Raw genomic sequence first — 25,526 nt, 5'->3', positions numbered from 1 at the left:
GTAGGTACATGTGTTATTAAAAATATGTTTTTTATATAATATTTACAGAAGATATTTGCTAAAACCTTCTGCCCTACGGCTGTGTCAATAGTTTCCCCGATGCCGAAATAAAATATTTTTTGTTTACTAAACCTTTGTCTTTTCTGCCACAATTGGTCTTCTAGGGCATACCTATAGGTACCAATATACACCACTAGACACATCTATATACTTATTCGTTCTAGTCAAATTCAAATTCAAATTCAAATTCAAAAATCATTTATTCACGTAGGTAACACAATGTACACTTGTGATTCGTCATTAAAGATATAAATATTAATGCTTCTAATTTTACATTTACTGCCAGTTCTCAAATCAAGGGCGTAGAACGGAAGAGAAGAACTGGCAATAAACTCTCCGCCACTCTTTTTAATCGCCATGTTTTTTTTTTTTTTTTTTTTACACAACGGTTGTAAGGAGCTGCAACCATTACACTATGTTCCACATGACAATAAGAACATAAATAAAAACAAAGACTTGTCCCCTATCAGTAGGAGGCATGGTGAAATAGGAGCACGCACTTACATTCTCGTGGGAACAACACGCAAACACATAGTCGAAATAATTAACATCACCGCATACACGAATTCAAGTACGACCAGTCACCACAAGCAGCACCCGTTCACGAGTATGACGCATGGCCAGCCATCGGCCCCCTCGCCATATTTTAGGGAGAGAGACAACCCGACGCATAGTAATTTTGCAAACAAAAAAAATGAAACCCAAACAATGATTGTAGCCTTTATAAGTTTAAGCCAACTGCCAAAGCCGCGCACAAATTATTTAAAGAGATCTATTAGGTATGAGGATGTGCAATTGTTTAATCAGTTGCCGTCTAAGGTTCGTAACATTAGCGTGATTAATCAGTTCAAAAGGGCATTAAAGATACACATCAGAATGAGCCCATTAGACTAAAATTGGGCTAGCTGATGGCGACGTGTATCTCGTTCGTATATACTTAATATTAAATTTCTCATGTAAATAAAAAGTAATTTTTGTAATGAGAAATAAAGTTCTTTAAACATTAAGTCTCTTTGGGTAAAAATATAATTAGTTCTGAAGAGGTTTGAGTCCATGAAAGCATCTGTAATGAAAGGAAGCTATTAGAAACACTACAAGTACTTGTGAATTCATTTTAAATTAGTATTTAATACGATTTGCTATAAATATAAAAATGATTGGTTTGAAGTGTGGTTTTGTATACAATATTTCTTCTCTTTATCGCAATGTAAAAAGCTCCTTATAGCTGTGTGTTGATCGATATTCGCACATAATATTCGTTCTGATCCGTTCCATAAAACGAAATAAATATAGGTAATGGGTATATGATTTAGAACCGCTAATACAACAAGAGGGTTGAGACGTTGATATAATATTATATATTTCCATAACTACTTTGTCACAAAGGCAAGACGAATATGAGTTATATGTAAATTTTAAAATGCACAACGCTTTCACATGTTACGTAAGCGTTTATTTTGGCCTCAAAATAAAGAACCTAATAGTGCTCATCTGCCATGTGCATGTGTAGCCCGTAATAAAGAGCGAAAACTTGAAAGATCAGCTATAACTATCCATCTATACTTAATACCTGTCTTATCGTCCGCCATTATAAAAATGGGTTAATCGTATATTTGTATTCTTTAACGTTCAAGTGTATACATGAAGTGCCTTTGAAGGACAACTAACTCTAGGGGATGGTAGATCGCCCATTAAAGCTTGTTATGAAACAGACTTAGCTCTATTGCTTGACATACATTGAAACGGAGGTGGTTCATATTTTTGTTGGTGGTTTATATTTATATTTATGGTGGTAATCCAATTATATACTACAAACACCAAAGATAGTTTTAATTTCATTTTAGCATTATCATCATCGACTATGATCATCAAAAATAGACAGTAGATTTCGATAGTGCGAAAGAGTTAGAATAAAATTACTTAATGCTGAATTTGGAACATCTTATCAGGGAAAAAGGTGAGAAAAGCAGAGGGCCCATTGTTCCTTAGGGGTATCTTCTATCATAGAAGTTCTATGGCATTTCCGTACGCTTTCACCGCATCTTCAGGGCTCGTAAAGCGAATACCTCGAATTTTGTCTTTAGTTCTTGGGAATAAATGAAAGTCAGGACTGTATGGCGGATGACTGATTATCGATCGACACCTGCCATAGTCCGTTTTGCGGAGTGCGCTGAAGCATTGTCGTGGTGAAGGAGGATCTTGCTTCGAGGGCGCTGCTGTCGAATTTTTTCCAAGGCAAACAGCGATTGACATACCAGTCCGCAGAATGACATTTCCGACCAAAGAATGCGGCAATCATCTTTTTTCCTCGACTTCTTCCTTTCTTCACCTTAGTTGGCAGATCAGAACTTGACTCATACCAAGGCCTAGGCTTGCCCGTATCTGCTGATAGGTCACTCTCTTATCTTCCTCTATCATGCATAGCACAGCACTGATGTTATCTTCATTAGGCGCTGTTAAAGGACGTCCTTCACGCGGATCATTATTGAGGTAAATAGTGGCACGAGATGGGGCTTCGTTAAGAAATACTAATTGCAGCTTATCATAGCTTTGTTGTTCATTAAGCCCACAACGAAAGTTATAATAAATCATTGACACAAGTTTTGAGTAACAAGAGTTTTAGATTTGCCGCCAAATTACAAAAACAAATAACAAATGAATGCAATATACTACATAATGTTACTAAAGAATTCTAAAATTGGATTTTAAAAAAAGTTTTCATTAGCAATGTTTCTAACTGGCCAGTTCTAAATACTTTCAGTGTTACCCACGCATTTTCATATTACCTAATTGGTAACTAGGTAAAAGTTAAAAGCTTTAGTTCTGAAATTGCGCATTTGCAATTGTCTGTCTCGAATTAATTAATCCCACCAAATGCAGGCAAAAATTTAAAAATAGTAATAATAATAATAAACACCTGTAAATAAACAATAAAAACTAATATTTAGATATTGAAATTTATCATAACCACTTTTAGTACTTGCTATGAGTTATCTATTGTTAAAATTAAATCACATTCAATTAAGTCGATGTGTAAGTACCTACTTATGTATTAATTAATTGTTGATTATGATGAATGTCTATGAGTTGTTTAATTAAACAAATGATGCAATTTAATCTCTTTATTATAATAACGTCTCTTAGTTAATACGTAATAATTTATTATACATTCAATTTGCTAACTTTACTACATGCAGATTGCCTTTTGGGGTTATTATATAAACACACGACTTGTGTTGTATTATGGTCGAGGGAAATATATTTAATTGATTAATACACACGACGACAAGAATATGAGTTTTCAGTTTGTATGTAAATTCCAGCCCAAAACCCTCATACAAACTGATAAAATAAAATAATAGGAAATTAGCACGAAGGCGCGAATACACACGATTACATATTAATTTGCGCAAACATTTCAGCACAATTTTCTCACTAACTGTAAAAACCATTATCAAGTATTGTTGTCTCGTAAGCGGAAGATAGGAAACAATACAAACTTAAATCATGGTTTACACTGATGCTCTGTACACGTTTCTGAAACAAGTAATACCTAATATGTAGTATTTAAAGTGTGAGTAAACTACAGTTAAATAACTCATTACACATAAATCTCTGAAGATTGCACGTCTCGAAATCTGTTGAAAAATCTAAATGCTTTTTACCGCTTGTAATGTTCGCTCGGTATGCAGTCACATACAAGTCGCTTCTTCCACCGATCGGTCAACCGGTTCGCCGACCGACCGCCGAATGCCCCGGCTCTCTTCCCATATCGATTGGTTAAAAAGAATCTGTAACGAAGTAGAATATGTTCGTGTTATGGTTAACTCGTATGTGTAAAAAGAAAAGTATGTACCCAAGCGTTATTACCTGTTATTCCTCGCAGTGAACTCCGTCAGTGCGGGCAGGGAGCGCCCATACCGACCGCTGATCCAGAATGTATCAGCCGAACGCGCGTGACGATTCTCTGTGTACGATAAGAACAATAATCAAGAAAAACGTAACGTTTTAAGAACGGGCAAAATGTGAAATCGATTGAGCAGGGGAGATATAAACATGAAATCTCCAAAAGTTACCTGGCCTGTGCTCAGCTGCGCAGAGAAAGGTGGTCAGAAGCGCCGCTACGCACAGCTGTCTCCACATGTTGCTTAAGCTGGTTATAAGGAAAATATGCTTATATACGTTACACGAGTTTGCATTTTACATTTAAATAAACAGAACTTGTTGCTGCTTCATCGCCTTGTAATAGTTAGTATAACGTAGTTAATAAGTAGTACTGGTTAATATAATACGTAATCGGATTTCATAACTACGAAAGAAGTGAAAATATTTTTCCGATTTCCTTCCGTTTTAACTTTCCGCCATTTGCTTTAAAGACAGTGAAGTCGATTTAAAAATAGACTACGAGGAACGCCTCTTATAAGATCTCCTATATATGTAAACCTATATCTGATGTATACCGTTTGGGAATTAAATATATTTTCGACATTATATCTAGTAAGTACAAAATGGAGGGCTCAATATTTCAAACTTTATTTAAAGTGATAAATCTTTTTAAGTTCTTCTTATTAACAAATTTTGATGACTACACTATTAAATCAAGTCAGACTAGTGTAATTGAAGATTATTTTAAGATGTGTTGCATAATCAATCCTATTAGTCATATCAACTACTATGTCTTTGTTTTAATGCAATTTCTTGAATTACATCTTTCTAAATGTAAAGCCTTAATACAATTGTTTTCTCAACTACCTTTACCTATATTTTTCTATAAAGGATATACTCATAGTAAACCGAAAGCTAAAATATATTTGAGCTTTGTTAAGAAATACAACATAAACAATTTTTTTAAGCAAAACGATGCTTTATTGAACATATATAAATGAAAGTAAAACTTACCGGGATGGTTAAGTTATTAGACGACGTGACTGCCCAAAGGACAACTTGCAACTGAAACTGTTTCAGACAGCGAACTGCGAAAGCTAATTGCCTGTGCCGCCAGGTAAACACAGTACGGTTTCAACAGAATAAAGTTTTTACAATATTTCTTTATTACGTATGTATTAGTATTACAATTTGGCAGAAATCGAGACCACCAAATACTTTCTACTGTGAATATGCCATAATTTTATTAATCTACATGTAACAAATAATACAATTTTCGTAATAAACAAAACATTGAAAAATCTAAGGCATTTTATTTTCTAGATTTTAAATTCGATATTTATTCAGAATTTAAGGTTTTTCTTACAAATTTAGACATACAATTTTATTTTTTATTCAAGTTTCGTCTTTTCTCCGAGCTGTACACATAAGTAACTATAAATAAACCATGGAGAAATACAAACGTATCTTAACAAGAATTATTTTGCATGCTATGAATATATATGTCGGAGTAATGGCGCTGGTATCAGCTGCCATTTTCATTATAATTTAATAACATCAAAGTCAAATTAGTTAAAAACCGTTATATGGTTTATTTCATTTACTAATATTAATAAATTCAAAAATCATTTAATCATATAGATAACATAATGTACACATATGATCGTCGAACAAAAGAAATGTATATTAAATGCTTCTAACTTTACATTTATGATTTAGTACCAATTCTCAAATCAAGGGCGTAGAACGGAAGAGAAGAGCTGGCAATAAACTCTCCGCCACTCTTTTTTTTTTAAAGAAATTAATTTAATTTAAGAAATGTACGAAAGAAAAGCTGAGTAAAAAGGCTTACTATAAAGTTAACGAATATCTAGTTGTTAAAAGGGCCTGGGACTAGTGCTAGACAGGCTACTTCTAATTAATTTGGGATATTTGTTTTAAAATAAGTGTTGTTTGATGATTTGCTATTTTAAAAGAGTACCGAGAGTTTTTTTACGCCGGCTTGTTCTTTCGGATTACACCCTTTGATTGTCTTCTTTGCCGATGAGTAGGGATGCCTACAAATTCAAATTTAATGACGTGGAATAAGTGATACATGTAGGTATGTATCTTATGTTCCATAATAAACATATTTTTTTTTACACGAATTAAAGTACGAACAATCACCACAAGTAGCACCCGTTCACGAGTATGACGCATGGCCAGCCATTGGGCCCCTCGCCATATTTCAGGGAGAGAGACAACCCGACGCATGGACGCCGCCACAAGCAATGACATTTAAGCAAGCATGACGATCCTAGAAATGTGAACTTGGCTACATAAGAAGATAATAATTAACTAAAATATGTACGTGCATAAAGTTTATTTTCTCAAAAACTACACGACGGATTTAGATAAAAATTACATCAGAATTACATATTTTTATAAAGCATGTTTTCATGTATACTTCTTGATGTTTTGATGATAATTGACTGAAATATATATAGTTAGGTTAGATTTTTAAGCTATTGCATAGATTTTATCGCGGGCTTTGAGCGCGGCGACCGAATCAAGAAATTCCGTAACGAAAAAACCTAACACACGATGACGTAATATAGGTGCGGCCAATACACGTTACTTTTTTTTTAAATATTATGGCAATAGTTTTAACTTTATGCCAGTTTCAAGTAAAAGGTTGGGAAACTACACGCGAGAAAAAAAGCAACGACATCAAAAGGAAATAAAGGGATAAGCAAAATATGTACACAAACATATTACATCTTAATATTATTATTGATTATGAAAGAAGATAATACATTATAATACAATAAAGGATAAAGCAAAAGGCAGGAGATTTTAGTCGGAAACGGAACATGAAGTAATTATGAGGAATTCATAAAGGAGGTGCGGTCATATTGGGAACAAGAAAAGAAAATATGGTCGAGGTCACCAATATCTTCTCCACACTCGCAAATATTACTATCAACAATACGAAGAAATATTATCAATTTTCATGCCGACAATATTAATGAAATCATTAGAGATTAGAAGAATATACTTATATTATTCAGAAAAATTTATTGAGTTTCTGACAAGTAATGCTACGCCACCATGGCCATCAAATCTATCATTTCGCAAGGAAGTATATCCAGGGATCCTAAATAGGTACCCTTAGCTTCATCCACGTCTCAAATAACGCAACAACAACGGGAGAATGTTTATTTATCAAATATATTACATCATGTTTCTTTGGAACTACATTCCTGCAATTCCATTGAATTATCTTGCAATCCATTATTTTTAATAACATTAAATGATTTAACTTTTTCATTAATAGAGGCAACGTGGGACGGTTTCAGTAAGTCTGAGTTTATTAAAGTAGTTAATAATGCTAGTATCATTTCTAAGACATCAGATTTTTCTTCTTCTTTATATTTGTGACCAACCAGAGCACTGCCATTTTTAGGCTATGGAACTTGGAAGTCTTTTGATACATTATTATGAGCAACACGATCATAACCATGTAGTGGTTTAGGAGGAGAGCGCTGCGGAAGAATATGCGGGTTTTGGTACTTCTGGAATTGTTGAACTTAATGCATCTGCGTATGAAGGCTTAACAGAAGAAAAATATTTACTGGCTTCGGCATAAGACATGCAGCTCTGAGCCATTTTAACTTTGATTTCTGTCTGTCTCACAAATTCTGGACATGACTTATCTATCGCTGAATGGGACCCTTCGACTTCACACATTACACAGTAAGTAAGAAAATTATTGGCGTCTTTATAATCGGAAAAGTCAACTACGCACCTGTTTCTTCCTATACACTTTACACTTCCGGGAATTATATTATTAAATTTGTTCTGCTTTAAAAAATTATTAAGAAGTTTCTTGCCCGTTCTTCTCAGAACAAGGCCTCCTGGTCGTTTTGCGAACGGATGGCGTAGTCTTGCTCTTTCGTGAATTTTGTAAACGTTGTTGACATTCATAAGCATGCTCTAAGTAGCATCTAAATTGAATAAACTTGAATTAATATCAAAGAAAAAAAATACTGCACAAATAAATAATTATAATTGCATAAGTTGAAAAAAAATATGCAATAGCTTTACCGCGGCAGTCCTCGAGTGCCACACGTTTTTTATTTTAAAAAAATTTTTTTTTTTTTTTTTTAAATAAAAAACGTGTGTGGGCCTAGCTCCCGGGCGATTTATGCCCCGGGGCTGAGGAAGCTAAGGTCATGACGTTATTATTTATTGAAGTAAAAAAATAATATTTACATTGAACGTGGGTTAGGTAGTTGAGGGTTGGTTTTGCTATGAGATCCAATTCTTTTCCCTCAACCGCCTGGATAAAGTCCGCGTCTTAAAATTAAACAATATTTATATAGTAATGAGATAATTTAAAAATTTTAGTACAATTAAGAATTAATATAAAACAAGTGAAGTAAACTATAATAGAATCGAAAGTGGATAAATAATTGTTACTATACAGGTAAAAAGGACAGGGTCGGTGAGGGTCGGTTCTGCTATTTGATACAGTAACCTTCCCGCATCCGCCCAGTTTAAGTCCACAGTAGTTTGAAATTTAGCAGCGGTTCCTCGCCGGGTTGGTCCATTTTGCAATATTCTGCTTTATTTTCGACATCGATATCGTCCGAGAGGCCCTCCCAGTGGCCCTTTTTCGCAGGTTACTTCAGTTACACGCAGGTCGAGTGGAAGAGCACCAGAATTTTCGGACATTATGTTCGGCAAGGCGCATGCGTATTTGGGGCCACCATGCATTATCGAAGGCACCCTCTATATCTAAGGAGACGATTAGTGTAATGAGTTTCCCTTTTAGGTTTTTATGTACTCGATCCATTAGAGTATAGAGGGCATCCTCAGTACTTCGCTGCGGGATGAACCCGTACTGCCTCTTGGATAGCTTTGGCACAAGGTGCCACTTTAATCTCTCGACCAGCATCTTCTCGTAGATTTACAGGGAGGAGGCCGATGGGTCTGTAAGCTTTTGGTTCTGTATATTTCGGTCTTCCCGGTTTTATCAGAATCACCACCGTCGCCTCCTTCCACTGTTTTGGGAAAGATCCAGTCTCCAGGGCTTTATTTATAATGACTCGAAAAATTTCAGGTTGGCTCATAATGGCTCTGTGGCAAATGTCCGCTGTCAGACCGTCCCCGCCCAGTGCCTTTTAAGGATTGAAACTATTTACGGCTCTTTCTACCTCAAAGTTTGTAAATGGTGGGTCATGAATATCATTATTTCTCGATCCATCATTCACTCCCTCTGCGTCTGCTCGTACCAGTCTCTGTTCTTCTGTATCCTCTCTTGGTTCATCCGGGGGGTAGAATGTCTCCGCAAGAAGCATCGCAGATTCTTTGGAGTCGTAGTGTTTGCCATTTGCGAAAAGAAGAATATCCTCCACTCTTTTTGTTGTGTGGTTTACTACTCTATAGATCCCCTGCCACATTCCCTCTCTTTCCGGCCGAAGTTACTGCAGAAGTTACACCAGTCTCTGTTCTCGCTTCCATGATAATTTTTTCATATTCTTCTTTTTCTTTCAGATATTCTTGCACTACTTCATTCCTGCGAACTTGTGCCGCGCATCTGATGCGCCTTTTCCTTGTCCTAACCATTTTTCTTCTTCTTTCCAGCTCGTAGATAAACGAAGAGGCAATAAAAATGAAACAAATTGGCAAACTAGTTTTTATTTAAGATTATGCTTTCACCAATTACGAAAACTATAGAATTAATAGTCCTGCTGGATCACAGTTGTTTGTCTTACAAATTATGGGAGTGCATACGTTAGTTTATAATCGGACTACTTACTTTTTTTTAAAAATCATGTAGTTTTATAATTTTTCTTTCATGACTTACAAGAAATTCCCATCTATGGAATACTGTTAAGAGCGCCATCTATCGACACGTGACGCCGTCCTGTAGTATTACGTGCGGCCGACGTTTGTTCGACGCACCGCCACTGACAGATGATGCATACCACAACAAACTCCCAGATAATGCACACCAACAGCGATGCAATGCAATTCCAATAATTCGTTTCTCTCAACATCAGTACTATGGATACGTTACTACCTCAAAGTTGCATACAAAAACGTCGGGATCTGTAACGCTGTTGAAAGTTACAGAGCACAGGAGCAGTCACTTGAGTATGAGGGTGTGCAATTGTTTAATCAATTACCCTATAAAATTCGTAATATTAGCGTGTTTAATCAATTCAAAAGGTCATTAAATATACATATTAGAATGAGGCATAAATAAATATTCATTTTTCATATGTATTAAACTGTTTTATTTTTACCATTAAGTGATTTTGTGTTTGTCAACAACTTAAAACTCGAATTTCATCAATAGCTTTAATATAAAAATAAATTCCTTTTAATTGTATAAATAATTATATTTTCTTTACAGCTTAAACCTGACAAACTCGCTGAGTTGAGAGACATGTTGACAAAGCAAAGACCTAATGAAATATGTATTTGTACCATATATTATACAGTTTGTATAAATAAATTCCAATATTAGAATATTTTCAAAATTTATTGTTGAAAAATTATTTGTTTATTTTAATTAATAAAAAAGAAGAGTAAAATAATGCAATTCATGAACATAATAAGGAAAAGTTTAATTGTAATAAATACAAGTATAGGTATATTATGATTCTTGTTTATTGTTAATGAAGAACAAGGCTGCGGCTTTTGTAGTTTTTACCTAAACAACAAATTCCAAATGAAGGTTCATGTGTGTCATTCTTATTTATTTATTTTTTTTCATAATTTAATTATACATTTAGTCTTTACGATACATATACTTATAACAACCGGCTTCTTTCGTTAGAATAGTTATAAATTTAAATTTTCTGCTTTTTCATACTTAATTTCAATCTTTTATTTGTTTCCTAGATTTATAAATTAATAATTGATACTTTTAATTCTATTCGTCCTATCTCCCTAAGGTGTTTATTGAATATCTAGGTTGAGGTTTGAAGTTTGTACTGATTGTATTGTATTGTAATCAAAATTAACATTTGGTTCAAATACTGTATATCTTCCTAATTTTTTTTTTTAATTTATTTATTATAATTTTTTTTTTAAATAGTGAAAAATAAGTCCTACTGGGTTTTATAATAGGAAAGAAAGAGCGGTCCTGCAGTATGTAGGTTTATTTTGTATAAAGTATACTAGATGGCGCTAGATGTAAAGTAAAACGCGATAACGTTAAACGGCAAACACAACATAAGAAGTCTATGCTTGTACATTACGTCTTCGACGAGGTTAGGTTAGGTTAGGTTTTTTTTTTTTATTTTTTTTTTATTTATTTTTTTTTTTTATTGCTAGTGGGCCTACCTCCCCGGCGACTTACGTCCCGGGGCCGAGGAAGCTAAGCTAGAATTAAGTTTTTCAGTACAATATGTTTATTATTTATTTAACAAATATATTTAAATTGGACATGGGTTAGGTGGTTGAGGGTCAGTTTTGCTATTTGATACAATTTCCTTCCCTCAACCACCCGATTAGAGTCCGCGTCTTATAAACTAATTTCTTATAACTAAATTTACAATGTTTTATTAATATTTAGAAGACTAATAATGATAAAATTTTAGGTGTAACTTTTATACGTGAATCTGTTTACAATTTTCATTAAGTTACGTTAAAGTTTCTAAGCTAATTACAAAAATCTTAAATGTACAGGTCTTATGAGCTAATACATTTCTTTCGCAATGAATGAATACAGCGATAAAGTAAAATCTAAATATAAAGGTCTTATGATTAACGTATTAATGTAAGTTTGTTTTATAATTAACAATTGTTGTATAAGTTTAAGTTCACACATTATGAACATAATACTCTGTAGTAACAAAACTGTTCATTTAAAGTAAAGGCTTATAATAATATGGTAATGGTAAAAATTAACAGACTATTTCTTTGTTGTTAGATTGATATTAAATATATTATGATGGATGAATACAGTGCTAAAGTAAAATATAAAGTAAAATCTAAATATAAAGGTCTTATGATTAACGTAATGTAAGGTTGTTTTTAAAATTAACAATTATTGTATAGGTTTAAGTTTACATATTATGAGCATTATACTCAGTAATAACAATACTTTAATGTATGCAAGAAGAGAATATTGTACATGTAAATTAAGGCTTATGATATGGCAAAGGTAAAAATAACAAAATAACGAATGAATTGGGGTGGATTACGAGCCTGTTATTTGTGGGTTATTGTAATCTTTGAGTGCATCTATGATCTTAGTGACCATGCTTAGAAGGGATTCTATGGTTTGGGGTTTGTTGTCGATTAGGGAGTAGGGATTGTGGGATTTTCTGTTTTTCTGTAAGTGACTGTATCTAAGGCGTTCGAAGCGTGGGCATTCCTCTATTAAGTGTTGGAGTGTTTGTGTAGTGTTTGTGTCGCAAGGGCAAGTGTCGTTGTCTGTGATGTGGAAGCGTTTTAGGTGATCTTTAGCGAAGGAATGCCCAGTGAGTAACTGTGTGATTTGAAATGTAGTGGGATATAGTTTAATAAATGTGTTGATATTGTTGATGCTTTGTAAAAGATCTTTCGTGTGTTTTGCTGTGGGTTCTTCATTGAACCGCTTGTCCCATAGTCTGGCGGTTTCTTGTTTGGCCCGCTGTTTGATATATGCCATCGGGCATTGTGTGTAGAAGTATTTGAGATGGGAGTTTGCGGCTGATTTGGCCGCCTCGTCGGCCGCCTCGTTGCCAGCTATACCGGCGTGACCTTTTACCCAGTTGAACTTTATGTTTATGTGTGGATTATTTGTTATGTTTTTATGTATGTCAGTGACTATGTTGTGTGTATTGTTTGATTGGCCGATCGCTTGTAGCGCTGCCATCGAATCAGAATTAATTATATATGTGTGTATGTTTTTGTTTTGTTGTTTGAGTGAGTGTGCGATGGCCCAGTCGCTGGCTCCCTTTATAGCAACCAGTTCGGCTTGGAACACCGTGCATGTTGGGTGTAGCTTCCGCTTCCATTTGTGAATGATTTGCGTGTTGTTTGGAGAGTAAGCAACGTAGGCGGCTCCTGTTTGCCCCGCCTCTTGCTTGCTCCCGTCTGTGTATATGTTAATGGTGTTGTCTGCCGTGTGTTGGTCGAGGTTGTTTTTATATGTTCTGTATTTGATGAGTGGTCTGGAAGCGGGGTGTAAGAGCTCGGTGAATAGTGTTGGTCGTTCAACTGGGATGTCATCCGGTATGTGTTTGCTTGCTCCCTTAATACGTGCCACCTCGATCTCGCAGGACTCGAGGACCTTAAGGTCTAAGGGAACGAGTCCCGCGAGAGCGACGGCCGCATTAGTGGAAACGTTTTTGAACGCTCTGGTGACTCGCAGAGCGAATCCCCTTTGCGTCTTTAGTAGTAATTTCCTATTATATTTTTTATTTGCCGCGTGACCCCAGATCGAGGCACCGTAAGTTATTATTGGCTCAATTACCATTTTGTAAATGAGCCTTATGTTTTCAGGGTGTGGTCCCCATGTGGGTCGTGTAAATAGCGCGAGCTTATTAAATATATGTGTTGCTTTAGTAGTGATGTGTTCTATGTGGTGTTTGTATGTTAGTTTATTGTCTAAAATGATGCCCAAATATTTAATTTTGTGTGTGAATGATAATAGTGTGTTGTTGAAGTATATTTTACAGTTTTGCGCAGGTTTGGAGAAAGCAATAATCTGAGTTTTGTCGGGGCCAAACTGGAGTTTGACCCCTTCGCCCCATTCTTTTATGGTGTTCAATGCTTGGTTGGCTTGGAGCTCTAGTTCATTGATGTCTTTGTGTGTAATTAATAGGATGACATCGTCCGCGAACGCTTGGATGTTGCACCCTGGTGGGAGTGTGGTATTTAATAGTGTATTGAGTATGATGTTCCAGAGAATCGGACCGCATGCCGACCCCTGGATGCATCCCTTTTGTGTATTGCGTGTTGTGCTTGCATTGCCCATATGGAGTGTTACTGATCTGTTGGTGAGATAATTTTGTATTAATTTGTATATATTGAGAGGGCACTTGACTAACCGTAATCCGTTCAATACCGCCGGCCACCAAGCGTTATCAAAGGCGGCTTTGATGTCGAGGGATACGGCTATGGTGTGTTGTTTGTGTTGCTTTGAGTTTTGTATGATATCTAAAGTGTTCTGTACGGCGTGTATAGTGCTTGTTTGTTCGGTGAAGCCGAATTGTGCTCGGTTCAGTAGCTTAAGCTTGTGCGCATTATATGTGAGGCGTTTGGTGAATAGTTTTTCCAGTACTTTTCCGAACACAGGGATTAGCCCTATGGGTCTGAAAGAGCTAAGATTGGTATAGTCAGGTTTATTGGGTTTTGGTATAACCTTGACTATCGCCTCTTTCCACATGGTTGGGAAGTGTGAAAGTTGTAGGCAGCGATTCATTATGTTAGTTATTAGTTCGGGGTAATTTTGAGCAAAGACCAGGCAGATGTCACTAGTGAGGTGGTCCTTGCCTGGGGCTTTGGTGTGTCGGATGGATTCGATCGCTGAGATTATTTCAGAAGAGGTGAACGGAGGGTCATCCTCTGTGTCGGGTAGTAGACTGGAGTTGTTGCGCATGTTCGTGTGTCTTACGTCCGTGTCAGGGGCGTCGTCGGGGTAAAAATGTGTGAGTAGTGCCTGTGATGTCTCCTCCTCGTTGCGTGTGAATTTGTTGTTTACCTTAAGGGTGCGGGGTTGAATGGAGTTGTTGGATTTGAGTAATCTGTTAGTTACAGACCAGACGTCCTCTGCGCCTTGTGCGTTGCAGAATAGCCTGAAATGGTCTGTAGATGTTTTCCTTAGTGTCTGTGTGTATACGAGTTTTGTTTCGTGATACGTGTTTAATAGGTCTATAGGAGGTGTACGCTTGTGTTTTGAGTGTGTGTGTATTTCATGGTGTAGGCTGATACATTGTTTTTTCAGGTGTTCTAGTCTTTCACTCCACCAGGGTGCTTGTGGCTTTCTCAGTCCTGTTTTAACTGCGAAAGATTCCAGGCAAGCGTCATTTATTGTGTCGGTGAGGGATAGAACAAACTCGTCTAACTGTTGTGCTGATAGTGAAAATATATTTGTTTTGAGCGTGTGTTGTTGAGTTATTAATGTGTGGAGTGTTTCTTTGAAAGTGTGCCAATTTGCCTTGCTGGTGTTGTATTTAAATGTGCTATTGTTTGTGGCGTGTGGTATAGGATCCGTTTGACAATCCAATACGAATCCTATAGGATTGTGTTGTGTAGATGGGAACAAGCGCTGTTTGACTTCCCATTTGTGTATGTGGTGATATGTGTGTATGGATGAGAGTGTGAGGTCGATAATAGAGGACCTCTCCGTTCCATGTGTAATTGTTTGGAAAGTGGGTGTGTTACCTGTGTTGTTTATGTAGAGATCGTTGGAGTTTAATGTGTCTATTAATTGTTGTCCCCGTGGGTTATTACGGGGGCTGCCCCAGAGTTGGTGCCACGCGTTAAAGTCGCCGCCAATTACGATGTTTGAGTTAGTGTATGTTTTTGTGAATGTGTCTAGTATGTCTAGGGTGTTATTGGTGTCGGTTTTCGGTTCAACGTAAACCGACGCAATGTATAGAGTTTTTGTATTAGTGGGTATAGCAATAACTACTATATTCCCTGTGGTGTATTGAGATATGATGTGTGCGTTGATGTCTGTGCGGGTTATAATGCAGGCTTTCGTTGTGTCCGCCGAATCGGACTGAAACACGCGGAGGCCTGCAATATTTTTAACTGTGTTTTTGTATGTGTAGGGTTCGGATATGATGGCGATGTCGAGTTTATTTGTGATGAAGTGGTGTTTTAGTTCTTGTGTAGCGTTGCGAGACCGGTCAAGGTTCGCCTGTATGAATTTAATATTTTTGTGCATGTTTAGATGTAATTAACTTTGGCCTCAACGCGGGCACGCATAGCTTTAACTTTGGGGCAGTTTTCAGAGTCGGCGCGGTGTTGTGTGTCGGTGTTTGTTTTATATTGGGCATTATGCTCATTGCAATTGGCACACTTGTGTGTTTGCACCTTGCACTCTGTAGTGGGATGGTGAGCAGAGCACTTGGCGCATGTTGGTGTGGTTGCAGGGCAGCGGCTCTTGGTATGGCCGAAGTTTAGGCAGTTTTGACACTGCCTAAACGGTGAAAAGTTGCTGCAATGGACGCGCTGCATCCCTATGTTTACCCTGCCTAGGTCGGCAAATGCCTTCCAGGCAGAGGGCGTGGTGTTGAGTACTGCATTATATAGGGTTGCGTTCCTATTTTGGGCTATAAATTTAATGCTAAATGTGTGTTCGGTGAGGGTTGGGTTCTGATCTTTTATGGTTTTTTCTAATTCAATTTCGGGTGTTATTTTCTTTATACCTTTGAGGATGATCATTGGATCAATCCGTTTCTCTTCTTGTGTTTTGATGTTGATGTTTTTTTGTAGCTGTGTAACTGTATGCTTTTTATGCTCGTCTTTTTCAAAGACGAGTTTGATTTTATTTTTGGAGAGCGGAGTTACCTTTAGCGGGGCGTATCCGCCCTGTCGGAAGTTCACTGTTTTAGTTATTTGCGCAATTATCTGCTCCGCTGTATTGAGACCCTCTCCGGACACTACGACAGAAGGGCCTGCAGGGGGTTTGGGGGTGGCGGCGGCATTGGCGTAAGATTGATAGATCCTATGCGGGTCCTCCGCCCCTGGCATTAACCCCGTCGGTGCGGGTTTAGGACATGCCTTTAGGACCCTGGTGTGTTCCTGCAGGGCCTTATTAGATTGCTCGAGTAACCGAGAGTGGGCCTCGAGTTTGTGTAGTAGTTGTTGCTGTGTGTCGTTAGATGGTGCAGTTGTGGTATCAGTGGCCTGTGGTGTTGGTGGTTTAGGAGGGGAAGGGGTGGAAGGGTCGAGCATGGCGATGACTCCAAAGAGGCCGTTTATTGCCTCAGTGATCGTGGTTTTGAGATCACCCTTTAGGTTGCGGGAGGCTAATACTGCGTCCAAGCCTTTCTTTCTATAGTCTCTCGCCATCTCTATGTATGTGGACTCCGCAGGGGGAGCTGAGCGGGTGAAAGACGGGCTCAGAGTGTCCACTAGGGACCGCCTGGCGGCTACTGTGGTCATGTGAGGTGACGGAATGTCCGATGTGGATGATTTGGGAGGGGTTCTGGGTAACATGTCTGCAGAGGGGGGTGAGGGGGGGTTAAAATGTGGACGGGTGTATACACCTCTTTGAGCTGAGTTGTTTGATACCCAACTCGAGGGGGTGGGGGTGAGGGGGAAGATTTTGTTGCAATGGGGGGGGGGAAACCTGTTTTGTGGGGTGGAGGGGGGTTTGCGAAAGGAACAGTATACGCTATCAAATAGAACTCGCCGAGCCGGTTTAAATGAGCCCAAGCTCGACGGGTTTAGGATGAAAATTTGAGAATATTAAAAAATTTTAAATATGGGGCTGGTAATCCACCCTACCTTATATTTAGGAGCAGGATTGCTCAGCAGCTGTTGCTCGTAGGGCAGTGGTGCTTGTAGTTTTCTAATTGCCCTCGGAGAGGACAGTCCAGTGGTTTTGGTGCTGGAGCTGTTCCAGCTGGTCACCAGACAATCTGGTGTCCAGTTGGGTGGTTGGTAGAGTTTACTATCTTGAGAATAAGTGGTAAGGTGAAGTCAATTGCTGGCTATTTAATTGAAGTAGAATTGGATTTTTAGCTGGTGTGGTTCCTGTGGAAACCCTGGTCCTAAAGTTGTTTTGGGTCGTATCCTCTGAAGTATACGTCGGATCAATATGTTCTTGGTGTCGGCAGTTGCGCGGTGATGAGCTAGATCTGGCTGTCCTAAGTTCTTTGTGGTGATGTAATGTTTGGGGGTGGTTCACCCCCAAAAACAGTTTTCTTGGAGTTTGAGGGGATATTCCTCAACCGATTTGGACGTCCAATATGTCCTTAGTTGCCTTTCCGTCTAGCGCTTCTATTGAATGTAAAAAATGGTTCCTATCTCTGGGGGCTGCAGGCTGGGCGATAAAACCCCTGGTTTGGTCTCTAATAAATCAGCCCTTATTCCAAAAAATTTAAATTGGGTATCAAACGATAGCCCTCAATGAGTACAATCTACTTAAGCTATAAAAACATGTGGTTGTCGATCCAAATTAAAAGTTATTCACCTTTTTAGGGTTTTTGCTCCAGATTATCTTCAATTTTGAGTCCTTATCCTCAAATTTTATGTCGAAATGTAGAGCTTAATTAGCATATAATAGAGCGGCCGTTTGCCATACTCGGGTTTTGTTTTGAGTTTTTCGGCTGCTTCTTTTGCCAGTTCATCTGCCCTTTCGTTTCCTGGCGTGCCAATGTGCGCCTTAATCCAGTGGAGGTTTATTTTCTGGCCCCTCTTTTCCGCTTCTCCAATGGCTCGGCGAATCTTGACGACCTGGGGGTTGCAAGAACGGCTGTGGGTGATAGCTTCTAGGGAAGCTTTGGAGTCACTGTATATGTCTATTTTGTCTGTTTTTAATGAACCAACATATTCTGTGGCGCTTCGTATGGCTGCCAGTTCTGCCTGGTATATCGTGCACCATGAGGCTAACTTGATTTTCCTCGACTTGACCTCTACCCCTTCTCGCATATATACCCAGGCCGCGCCCACTCCTTTCGGGGTTGGTTAGGTTAGGTTAGGTTAGGTTAGGTTAGGTTAGGTTAGGTTAGGTTAGGTTAGGTTAGGTTAGGTTAGGTTAGGTTAGGTTAGGTTAGGTTAGGTTAGGTTAGGTTAGGTTAGGTTAGGTTAGGTTAGGTTAGGTTAGGTTAGGTTAGGTTAGGTTCGTGGTGGGTGTGAGGTTCCGGGTTCGATTCCCGGTCCGAGTGTAAATTTATATTTATTCTCGGCCTTTGGTAGGGCTGTACGGTGCCGGGCGAGTGTTTAAACCGTACATAGTGGGCACAGTTGAGATTCTATAGTGTGCAGTGGGCACCCAACTATATCGATACTCCTGTGTAGGCTTAGAACGTAGCAATACGCTCTAGGCCGAGGGTGGCAATTACAAGTGGTTAAGTAATTGGACATTCCTTTTTTTTCTCCCCTCTGGTTAGCAGAGGGATAAGAGATAACCATCCCCACAGTCCCCGCGGTAGCGACTGCATACGCCCGCGGGCCTGCAATTGTGCATTTTAACCTCCTTCATAAAAAAAAAAAAAAAAAAGGTTAGGTTAGGTTAGGTTAGGTTAGGTTAGGTTAGGTTAGGTTAGGTTAGGTTAGGTTAGGTTAGGTTAGGTTAGGTTAGGTTAGGTTAGGTTAGGTTAGGTTAGGTTAGGTTAGGTTAGGTTAGGTTAGGTTAGGTTAGGTTAGGTTAGGTTAGGTTAGGTTAGGTTAGGTTAGGTTAGGTTAGGTTAGGTTAGGTTAGGTTAGGTTAGGTTAGGTTAGGTTAGGTTAGGTTAGGTTAGGTTAGGTTAGGTTAGGTTAGGTTAGGTTAGGTTAGGTTAGGTTAGGTTAGGTTAGGTTAGGTTAGGTTAGGTTAGGTTAGGTTAGGTTAGGTTAGGTTAGGTTAGGTTAGGTTAGGTTAGGTTAGGTTAGGTTAGGTTAGGTTAGGTTAGGTTAGGTTAGGTTAGGTTAGGTTAGGTTAGGTTAGGTTAGGTTAGGTTAGGTTAGGTTAGGTTAGGTTAGGTTAGGTTAGGTTAGGTTAGGTTAGGTTAGGTTAGGTTAGGTTAGGTTAGGTTAGGTTAGGTTAGGTTAGGTTAGGTTAGGTTAGGTTAGGTTAGGTTAGGTTAGGTTAGGTTAGGTTAGGTTAGGTTAGGTTAGGTTAGGTTAGGTTAGGTTAGGTTAGGTTAGGTTAGGTTAGGTTAGGTTAGGTTAGGTTAGGTTAGGTTAGGTTAGGTTAGGTTAGGTTAGGTTAGGTTAGGTTAGGTTAGGTTAGGTTAGGTTAGGTTAGGTTAGGTTAGGTTAGGTTAGGTTAGGTTAGGTTAGGTTAGGTTAGGTTAGGTTAGGTTAGGTTAGGTTAGGTTAGGTTAGGTTAGGTTAGGTTAGGTTAGGTTAGGTTAGGTTAGGTTAGGTTAGGTTAGGTTAGGTTAGGTTAGGTTAGGTTAGGTTAGGTTAGGTTAGGTTAGGTTAGGTTAGGTTAGGTTAGGTTAGGTTAGGTTAGGTTAGGTTTTTTTTTTTTTTTTTTTTTTTTTTTTTTTTTTTTTTTTTTATTGCTAGTGGGCCTACCTCCCCGGCGACTTACGCCCCGGGGCCGAGGAAGCTAAGCTATAAGTAAGTTATTCAGTACAAGTGTTTTATTTAGAAAATACAATTATTTGGTTTGGACATGGGTAGGGTGGTTGAGGGTTGTTTTTGCTATTTGATACAATTTCCTTCCCTCAACCACCCGATTAGAGTCCGCGTCTTATAAACTAATTTCTTATAACTAATTATACAAAGTTTTATTAATATTTTAGAAGGGTAATTATGGTAAAAAATATAAAAGTAACTTTTATAAGTCAATTTGTTTACAATTTTGGTTAAGTTACGTTAAAGTTACTAAGCTAATTACAAAAATCTTAGATGTTAGGGTATTATGAGCTAATACATTTCTTTGTTGTTACATTTATGTTACATTATATTATGATGGATGAATACAGTGATAAAATGAAATATAAACTAAAATCTGAATATAAGGGTCTTATGGTTAACGTATTAATGTAAGGTTGTTTTTAAATTGACAATTATTATATAAGTTTAATTCCATATATTATGAACATTATACTTTGTAATAACAACAATGCTTTACTGTATGCAAGAGGAGAATATTGTACATTTCAAGTAAAGGCTTATAATATGGTAATGGTAAAAAATTACAAACTATTTCTTTGTTGTTAGATTGGTATTAAATATATTATGATGGATGAAAACAGTGCTAAAGTAAAATATAAAGTAAAATTAAATATAAAGGTCTTATGATTAACGTAATGTAAGGTTGTTTTAAAATTAACAATTGTTGTATAGGTTTAAGTTCGCATAATATTATGAGCATTATACTCTGTAATAGCAATACTTTAAGAATATTTTACATGTAAATTAGAGGCTTATGATATGGCAATGGTAAAAATAACAAAATAACGATTGAGTTGGGGTGGATTACGAGCCTGTTATTTGTGGGTTATTGTAATCTTTGATGGCATCTATAATCTTAGTGACCATGCTTAGAAGGGATTCTATGGTTTGGGGTTTGTTGTCGATTAGGGAGTAGGGATTGTGGGATTTCCTATTTTTCTGTAAGTGACTGTATCTGAGGCGTTCGAAGCGTGGGCATTCCTCTATTAAGTGTTGGAGTGTCTGTGTAGTGTTTGTGTCGCAAGGGCATGTGTCGTTGTCTGTGATGTGGAAGCGTTTTAGGTGATCTTTGGCGAAGGAATGCCCAGTGAGTAGCTGTGTGATTTGAAATGTAGTGGGATATAGTTTAATAAATGTGTTGATATTGTTGATGCTTTGTAAAAGGTGTTTAGTGTGTTTAGCTGTGGGTTCGTCGGTAAACCGTTTGTCCCACAGTCTGGCGGTATCTTGTTTGGCCCGCTGTTTGATATATGCCATCGGGCATTGTGTGTAAAAGTATTTCGAATGGGAGTTTGCGGCTGATTTGGCCGCCTCATCGGCCGCCTCGTTGCCAGCTATACCGGCGTGACCTTTTACCCAGTTGAACTTAATGTTGATGTGTGAGTTGTTGGCAATATTTTTGTGTATGCTTGTGATTATGTTGTGTGTGTTGTTTGTTTGGCCGATCGCTTGTAGCGCGGCCATAGAATCGGAATTGATTGTGTACGAGTGTATGTTTTTGTTGTGTTGTTTAAGTGAATGTGCGATGGCCCAGTCGCTGGCTCCCTTTATAGCAACCAGTTCGGCTTGGAACACCGTACACGTTGGGTGTAGCTTCCGCTTCCATTTGTGTATGATTTGCGTGTTGTTTGGGGAGTAAGCAACGTAAGCGGCTCCTGTTTGCCCCGCCTCTTGCTTGCTCCCGTCTGTGTATATGTTAATGGTGTTGTTTGCCGTGTGTTTGTCGAGGTTGTTTTTGTGTGTTCTGTATTTGATAAGCGGTCTGGAAGCGGGGTGTAGGAGTTCGGTGAATAGTGTCGGTCGTTCAACTGGGATGTCATCCGGTATGTATTTGCTTACGCCTTTGATACGAGCCCCCTCGGTCTCGCAGGACTCGAGGACCTTAAGATCTAAGGGAACGAACCCCGCGAGAGCGACGGCAGCATTGGTGGAGACGTTTTTAAAAGCTCTGGTAGTTCGCAGAGCGAACCCCCTTTGTGTCTTACTTAGCAATTTTTTGTTATATCTTTTGTTGGCCGCGTGGCCCCAAATAGATGCGCCGTATGTAATTATTGGTTCTATGACCATTTTATAAATGAGCCTGATGTTTTCTGGGTGTGGTCCCCAAGTGGGTCGTGTAAATATTGTTAGTTTGTTAAAAATATGTGTTGCTTTGGCGGTTATATATATGATGTGATGTTTGAAATTAAGTTTATTGTCCAAAATGATACCTAGATATTTGATTTTATGAGTGAACTGTAGTGGAGTGTGATTAAAGGTAATTTTGCACTTTTGTGCCTGTTTGGAAAAGGCGATCATTTGGGTTTTTTCGGGGCCGAACTGAAGTTTAACTCCGTCGCCCCATTCTTTTATTGCGTTTAATGTGATATTCGTTTTATGCTCGAGTGTATTGGTGTCTGTATCTGTTATTACTAGTAGAACGTCGTCGGCGAAGGCTTGAATGTTGCACCCTGGTGGGAGTGGAGTGTTGAGTAGTGAGTTAAGGATAATGTTCCAGAGTATCGGACCGCAAGCCGACCCCTGGATGCATCCCTTTTGTGTAGTTCGTGTGGTGCGTGTGTTGCCCATTTGGTGTGTTACTGTTCTATCTGTGAGGTAGTTTTGTATTAGTTTAAATATGTTAAGTGGGCATTTTACCGCTCGTAATCCACTCAATACGGCCGGCCACCAAGCGTTGTCAAACGCGGCCTTGATATCGAGGGATACGGCTATTGTGTGTTGTTTGTTTTGTTTAGCGTTGCGTATGATATCGAGAGTTTTGTGTAAAGCGTGTGTTGTGCCAGTTTGTTCGGTGAAGCCGTATTGCGATCGGTTCAGTAATTTAAGTTTATGCGCGTTGTAAGTAAGGCGTTTAGTGAATAGCTTTTCCAACACTTTCCCGAACACAGGGATTAACCCTATGGGTCGGAAGGAGCTTAGGCTAGTGTAATCTAATTTGTTTGGTTTGGGGATAATTTTAACAATTGCCTCTTTCCAAGGGGTTGGAAAATGTGAGGTCTGTAAGCAGCGATTCATTAAGTTGGTGATTAATTCCGGGTAGTTACGGGCGAACACCAGGCAGATGTCGCTGGTGAGGTGATCATTGCCTGGTGCTTTGGTATGGCGGATGGAGTCTATTGCAGATAGGATTTCAGATGTGGTGAAGGGAGGGTCGTCCTCCGTGTCGGGTAGTGAACTGGAATTACTGCGCATATGTGTGTGTCTGACGTCCGTATCCGGGACGTCGTCGGGATAAAAATGTGTAAGAAGTGCTTGTGATGTCTCCTCCTCGTTGCTTGTGTATTTGTTGTTTACCTTAAGGGTGCGGGGTTGAATAGAGTTGTTTGATTTGAGTAGTCTGTTAGTTATAGACCACACGTCTTCTGCACCTTGTGCGTTACAGAATAGTCTAAAGTGGTCTGTAGATGCTTTCCTTAGTGTTTGTGTGTATATGAGTTTTGTCTCGTGATACGTGTTTATTAGGTCTGTAGGAGGTGTACGCTTGTGTTTTGAGTGTGTGTTTATTTTGTGGTGTAGGCTAATGCATTTATTTTTCAGGTGTTCGAGGTTTTCATTCCACCAGGGTGCCTGAGGCTTTCTCAATCCTGCTTTGATTGCGAAAGATTCCAAGCAGGCGTTATTTATTGTGTCGGTGAGGGATAGAACAAACTCGTCTAACTGTTGTGGTGATAGTGTAGATATATTTGTTTTAAGCGTGTGTTGTTGAGTTATTAATGTGTGGAGTCTTTCTTTGAAGGTGTGCCAATTTGCCTTGCTGGTGTTGTACTTAAATGTGCTATTATTAGTGGCGTGTGGTATAGGATCCGTTTGGCAATCCAATACGAATCCTATAGGATTGTGTTGTGTGGATGGAAATAGGCGCTGTTTTACCTCCCATTTGTGTATTTGGTGGTATGTGTGTGTGGATGAGAGCGTGAGGTCGATGATAGATGACCTCTCCGTTCCGTGTGTTATTGTTTCGAATGTGGGTGTGTTGCCTGTGTTGTTTATGTGTAGATCGTTAGAGTTGATGATATCGGTTAAGTATAGTCCCCGTGTGTTACTTCGGGGGCTGCCCCAAAGCATGTGCCACGCGTTGAAGTCGCCGCCAATTACGATGTTTGAGTTATTGTGTGTTTTTGTGAATGTATCTAGTATGTCTAGGGTGTTATTGGTGTCGGTTTTCGGTTCAACGTAAACCGACGCAATGTATAGAGTTTTTGTTTTAGTGGGTATAGCAATAACTACTATATTCCCTGTGGTGTATTGAGATATGATGTGTGCGTTGATGTCTGTGCGGGTTATAATGCAGGCTTTCGTTGTGTTCGCCGAATCGGACTGAAACACGCGGAGGCCTGCAATATTTTTAACTGTGTTATTGTATGTGTAGGGTTCGGATATGATGGCGATGTCAAGTTTATTTGTGATAAAGTGGTGTTTAAATTCTTGAGTGGCGTTGCGAGACCGGTCAAGGTTCGCCTGAATGAATTTAATGTTTTTATGCATGTTTAGATGTAATTAACTTTGGCCTCAACGCGGGCACGCATAGCTTTAACTTTGGGGCAGTTTTCAGAGTCGGCGCGGTGTTGTGTGTCAGTGTTTGTTTTATATTGGGCATTATGCTCATCGCAATTGGCACACTTGTGTGTTTGCACCTTGCACTCTGTAGTGGGATGGTGAGCAGAGCACTTGGCGCATGTTGGTGTGGTTGCAGGGCAGCGGCTCTTTGTGTGGCCGAAGTTTAGGCAGTTTTGGCATTGCCTAAACGGTGAAAAGTTGCCACTGTGGACCCTCTGCATACCTATGTTGATTCTGCCTAGATCGGCAAACGCCTTCCAGGCAGCGGGTGTTGTGTTAAGCACCGCGTTATATAGTGTAGTGTTCCTGTTATTGGCTATGAATTTAACGGTGAATGTGTGTTTTGTTAAAGTGGTGTTTTGGTCTTTAATTGTTTTAGTCAGTTCAAATTCGGGGATATTTTTTGATATCCCTTTAAGAATGATCATAGGGTCGATACGTCTTTCTTCCTGAGTCTGTATTTGTGTGTTCTTATGTAAATGTTCGAGTGCATGTGTTTTATGTTCTTCTTTTTCGAAGACGACTTTTATCTTTTGTTTTGAAAGTGGGGTTATCTTCAGTGGGGCGTATCCACCCTGCCTAAAGTTTACAGTTTTGCTTAATTGTGTTAGCAGCTGTTCGGCTGTGTTAAAACCCTCTCCGGAAACCACGATGGAAGGGCCTGCAGGGGGTTTGGGGGCGGCGGCGGCCGTAGCATAGGATCGATTGATCTTGTGCGGGTCCGACGCCACTGGCTGTGGTTTGGGAGATGCCTT

General features: G+C 38.8%; 1 long non-coding RNA gene across 1 annotated transcript; it reads right to left on the bottom strand.

Moving 5' to 3' along the window:
- Positions 1–3,167: 3,167 nt before the first annotated feature.
- LOC125051789 lies at positions 3,168–5,060 on the bottom strand. The gene is made up of 5 exons (XR_007117351.1): positions 4,960–5,060; positions 4,137–4,213; positions 3,931–4,027; positions 3,726–3,851; positions 3,168–3,597 (listed from the first exon to the last, which is right to left on the bottom strand). It is a non-coding gene; the product is annotated as an uncharacterized LOC125051789 (long non-coding RNA).
- Positions 5,061–25,526: the final 20,466 nt, after the last annotated feature.

Source organism: Pieris napi, chromosome 8 (assembly GCF_905475465.1).
Source record: "Pieris napi chromosome 8, ilPieNapi1.2, whole genome shotgun sequence".
Lineage (NCBI taxonomy): Eukaryota > Metazoa > Arthropoda > Insecta > Lepidoptera > Pieridae > Pieris > Pieris napi.
Note: the sequence above shows the minus strand (reverse complement) of the source record. Positions and strands in the feature narration are given on the sequence as shown.